This window comes from Coturnix japonica, chromosome 28, assembly GCF_054131305.1.
Source record: "Coturnix japonica strain WE chromosome 28, WE-NBRP24, whole genome shotgun sequence".
NCBI classification, from domain to species: Eukaryota; Metazoa; Chordata; class Aves; order Galliformes; family Phasianidae; genus Coturnix; species Coturnix japonica.
In genome coordinates this window covers 3,613,437-3,618,714 of record NC_140690.1, presented here as the reverse complement: position 1 = coordinate 3,618,714, position 5,278 = coordinate 3,613,437, and the positions used below count along the sequence as shown (strand labels likewise).

The following is a 5,278-nucleotide window of genomic DNA, read 5'->3' as shown; positions in this document are numbered from 1 at the left end:
CCCTCACCAGCTTTGTTGCCCTTCTTTGAACACGTTCCAATGCCTCAGTGTCTTTTTTGCAGTGAGGGGCACAAACTGGACACAGAATTAGAATTGTGGCCTCACCAGTGCTGAGTACAGAGGGACAGTCACCTCTCTGCTCCTGCTGGCATCACTGTTTCTGATGCAAAATGTATGTAAGTGTCACATGTGTGACATCCTTTTTGATGGAGTTCTGTGACTGGAGTTCAATGGATTTGAGAGCTGACTTGAAGCCTGTGGGCATCACCCAGGAGTTGGGGTGAGAGGATGAGGCGTAGGAACAGGAACCTCTTTGGTCGTTATTAACTCCCAACTTTTTGGTCAGGAATCTCTGTGTGTTTCTTTATCATGTAAAGAACAGAGTCATTGTGCAGCTTGTGAATGAATTGATTCACGCCTGCTGATTGGTGCTGTTCTCTACAGGGAGCTGCAATGGAAATGGACACTTGTGGTCCACTGTCCAGCCCCCTCCCGTGTTGGATTTTCTGGGCTTTGAGACACGTCTTCCAGATGCACTTTGTGTTATTTCTGATGTGTGACCTGTTGAGCTCCAGCCCCAAATGAGGATTCAAATACTACCACAGCAGTCCATTGGGACTGTAGTATTTCTTGCTAAACAGAATTCGTGCGCACCCTTGTCTTTCGTCTGCACAAAGGATCTTGTAATCATCTCTGTCTGTGTTTCTTTTAGACCCAGAGATGGAGCAGAGAGGAACACAGACTTGGGTGAATCTTCATTCAGGAGCAGGGACACGTCATGCTCATCTGAGGTGTCTGGCTGACAGCAAGAGCAGAGAGGTAAGTTTCATAGGGTCGCGTGCCCATTTTATTTTATTTTTAATTCATGATGCATAGAGGCGTTCCCCAGACAAAGTGAGCATTTCTCAACTGGACTTTCTAGAAATGAGCTAGGCAGTGAAAATGGGTTTGAAGCATTCCTAAGAGCCCCGCAAGAGAATGCTGAGAGTTAATCTGGCACCCTCCTTTGGAAACGTCCGTTGTCTGTCAGCTCTTCAGCTGTGCCCTAACACCTCCCATTGCGCTGCCACACCAGGATAGAATTCCAAGCCCACACTGAGTCCTGGAATGTTGTGGTGCCGTGTTGGAATCAGATGTGACCACGTGGTCTTGGCTCCCCGCCTTGTGGGGGGTCATGGTGGACCAGGCTGTTGGCCGTTGGTGATGTCATAAGCGGCTGGAATGAGGGGAGGAGCGGTGCGTTCTGTGTTCCTTTGTGGGTGAGCTAGTGGTCGGAGTGGTTGGTTGTCTTGTTGGTCTTGTGCCTTTTGTGCCGTTAGTTAGTTAGTTTTGTTAGTTAGTTAGTTTTGTTAGTTAGTTAGTGTTGTTAGTTAGCGTTGTTAGTTAGTTACTGTTGTTAGTTAGTGCCGTTAGTTAGTTAGTGCCGTTAGTTAGTTAGTTCCGTTAGTTAGTTAGTGCCTTTAGTTAGTTAGTGCGGTTAGTTAGTTAGTGCCTTTAGTTAGTGGCTTTAGTTAGTATCTTTAGTGCTTTTTCTTCTCACCGTCGTGTGCAGCAGCTTGTAGGTAAGCTGAGCTGACGTGGGATGGATGGGTGGGCAGTGAGGTGTTGAGAACTGCTGGCTGTTTGAGCTCACAGCACCGTATTGCTTACTCTTGACCATCAGACGTAATTTTCCCCGGTACACACGTTCCAAAGGGGGTATCAGTAAAGTTGGCACCTGTCCCGTGCTTCTTCCATTGTCTTTGCTCAGTAGTGGAAGCATTGTAAAGTTGCTGGGCGGACAGGCATCACGTAGCCTGAGACTCAGCATGTCTTGCAGCAAGTGGGTGGGACAGTTGTGCTGTGTGTGTTATTCCATGACTGTCTTAGCCCTGCTCACTGACCTGCTCTTTCTCTCTCCTCTCCTCACCCTCCGCCCACTGCCTCGGTGCAGCTTTTGCTCTCATTTCATCCGAGCAAAGCGACAAGGAACTGCTGCAGATAGCTTGAGGTGATCTCACTGCCAGGTACGTGCCATGTTTTGTCCCCCCGCATGGTTTTGCCGCAGGGTATGCGCGGGTAGCTCTGAAGAAGTCTGTCCATACTGTGCTGTGTGAATAGAGAAAACAGAAGTGTGTTTCTGCTCTGTTCCAGCTGTTCACACTTGCTGCGATGGGTGCTGCGTGCAGTGGGATCAGCCGTGAGCCTGAGTTGGCGGCGACGGAGGTACAGTATGAAGCTCTGGCCAGTCTTTTTTCCCTGTGTTGAGCCATTAGAAGGAGCTGCAGGTGTACTCTCCTGCAGGAAAGAATGGGCCAAAAAGGGCCTGGCCACCTGTCTGTGCCAGTGCCATTGCTGATTAGTCTGGGTAGAGAGAGATGCATCTTTGCATGGCCTGGCAATGCACGCCAGAAAGGGAAATAACTGTGATGAGACGTGCAGCTCCTTCTGAAGTGCTCCTGATAAGGACGGAGCGCATTTGCTGCAGCTTTCTTTGCAGATGTGCTCCTCACCTTGAAATCCTCCTGGTTTGTCCTCATCTCCTGACCACGGGCTGTGCTCTGTTTTGCAGGCTGATAACATGCGGGAGCCGCAGCTGGTGCGTGCTATGTCATCTTTAAACGTACCAGCGATTGCGGCAGCCCATGTTATTAGGAGCCACGTCGCCCAGGGGCCGGATGAGCTCTCTCTGGAGGTAAGCAGTTCCAGGCGTTCCTTGTTGTTGTGCACAGAATTAGTATAGAGTGTGAACGCCTCGGGAATACTCTCATATTTTGTGTCGTAGAAGAAGGCTTTTGTTTTAGCTGTGCTGAAGCTGGGATTGATGTTTCAATCTTTTGCAGGTTGGAGACATCGTGTGCATTGTTGATATGCCACCAAAGGAGATGAGCCCCTTTTGGAGAGGCAAGCGTGGCTTTGAGGTAGGCACACATTTTTGACTAGAGAGCACAGCTTCAGTAGAGTCGGGAATCTCCGGTTGGAGCTGCTCTGCCTGCACAGGATGGCTTCTGGATGCAAACAGTTGCCCTGTGTCGGTGTCAGAGGACCTTCCCTTTGGCTCTGGGCTTGGGCTAATGCCCACCTGTCTTTTTGTTCTTATTACAGGTTGGTTTTTTCCCTGGTGAGTGCGTGGAACTCATCAGGGGAAAACTGCCCGAGTCCATCCTACATTCATTGCCAAAGCCAGGTGCGTATTTTACATTTGACAATGCGGGTTAGTAAAATGGGGTCTGAACGTGGCTTTCAGGGGGTTCATTAATGCCCGAGTTGAGCAAGCTTAGAAAGAGAACTGCATTAAGCTCCTTGGGCACCTCCAGGGATGGGGAAAATCCGTTCTTGCGTGTCTTTGTTGGGAACATGCTTTCTGTTGTTACGTGTTCTGTTGAATGTGTTGCACTCGGCCTCGTCCAACCGAGCCAGGGCTGAAATGAACTTGTTTTTTTGTTTTGTTGCGCAGAGCCAAAGAAACGGGGCAAGTTCATCTCCTGCCTTCGTTCCCTGTTGAAGGCCTGCCCCAGGAGAGCGAAGCAGCCTGAGCCTCCAACATTCTCGGGATCCATGTCCCTGCTTGACATCGTTGAGAGGTATTTAGCCAACAGGATTTGAGGGCTGAGCTGTAGGAATGGAAGCGTCCTCTGCTGTTTGAAACAGAGGGCTTTTCTAAGCTGTGTTTCAGCAGAAACCAGGCATTGCCAGGAACAGGCAACTATTGGCAAGGGTTCGGTGCAGCTCTTCCCTCACCCTGCACCACGACTGACAGCATGCTCTGTTTTCTCTGCAGAATGAGTTCTCCCAGTAAGAGGGCAGAGTCAGCAGCTTGCAGTTGGCATTCCTGCTTCTGCCTGGGCAAACCATCCCCTGTGGCCAAACACCAACTGCAGAGCAGTGCCAGGGAGCCCTCTGAAGCTGAAGTCTTGGTCCTGGCAGGTAAGCATGCAAATCCAGCTTTCAAAACACTGCTTGTCAGCAACACAGGTAGAATTCATGCTTTCAGTGGGCTTGTACATCCTTCTGGCATTCAAGCCTGTGCCTGACATCTTCAGTTGACCCCTGTCTTTCCCAAATGAGTCTCTTGTCAACATAAGAGCTGGACCTGCACGAGGATCACTTTCAAGACAGTGACACTGTTGCTAGAAGCCTATTTGCTTCTGCCCACCATCACTGCATAGCCAAATGTCAAGAACCTGTTTCATGATTCATCTTGTGAAACTTTGACACTAACTGCTGTGCGTCTACTCCTTCCTAGGTGACCCGAGCCCTTGTATATCTCCAAGACGCCAGGCATGTTACGATGCAGCATCCTGTGATTCCATCAATGAAGAACTGTTACTAAGCACAGGATGCTGCAGTTCAGATGAAAGCCTTCCGTATAACATCAGTTATAAAGAGAAGAATGCCATCATCGTTGAAGCTCTCGTTCATCCCATACCTGTTGAAGCTGCTGACCTGAGCCTGCCAGACTCCTCAGGCACCAGCCTGAACCGAGTGCCTTTCGAGGACAGCCCAGCCCAAGCACAGCACGAGTGCCCCGACAGCAGCACAACCATGCAGGCTCAGGTCAGCATTACAGAGGAGAAGCCAAACATCTTGGAGGGGGAGGTAGAATCAGGCCAAGAGTCCCAGGCTCCGGGCAACAGCACGACTTCTGAGACACTCTCGTCAGACAACAGAGAATGAGTCCCATCTTTCCTCCAGACCTCACACCCCCTCCTTTTTCCTATTGAATAAAGGCACGCTCGTGCTCAATCAACGCCTTGACTGAATTCTGAGTTTTCATTCGCAGAGATTGGGATGAGTACAAGAAACAGCAAGACAGCTCAGCTTGCAACGCTCTGGCTGTGGGGTGCGTGCAGGGACACTGTAACCATACAGGGAAAGGCTTCCACTGCTTCCTCAAGCTGTAGTCCAGCCCTGCTACTGCTCTGTGGCACAAAGCCCTGAGGGATGTTCCATATTGTTAACCTAAGTGAAGCCAGCTTCATGCACTGTGTTTTGTTGTTGCTGGGTGAGAGGGGGATGCACGTTGGTGAGAAGATGAGCATTGCTGGATCTGCCACGAGTGTCCCTTCTGCCTCTAAGAATATGTCCTAAGTAGGATGTGAACACTGCTGGCACTTCCTCATTGCACGTGCTTGGAGGATCTTCAGTTCTTGCACATTTCAGGATGTCTGTCAGTGACTACGAGGAAATTCTCAAGTACTAGGAATTCCATGAAACAGTTGGAACGGGTAAGTGTCATCTTTGTACAGAAACAGCACGCCTAACAGTCTGTCTCACCACTCTAGAATTAATCTGAGAA

The 5,278-nt window shown here is 49.8% G+C and overlaps 1 long non-coding RNA gene across 1 annotated transcript; it reads left to right on the top strand.

Moving 5' to 3' along the window:
• The first annotated feature begins 721 nt into the window (after positions 1–721).
• On the top strand, positions 722–2,285 carry LOC146756074 (uncharacterized). Its single transcript, XR_014937569.1, has 3 exons — positions 722–819; positions 1,934–2,006; positions 2,134–2,285. It is a non-coding gene; the product is annotated as an uncharacterized LOC146756074 (long non-coding RNA).
• Positions 2,286–5,278: the final 2,993 nt, after the last annotated feature.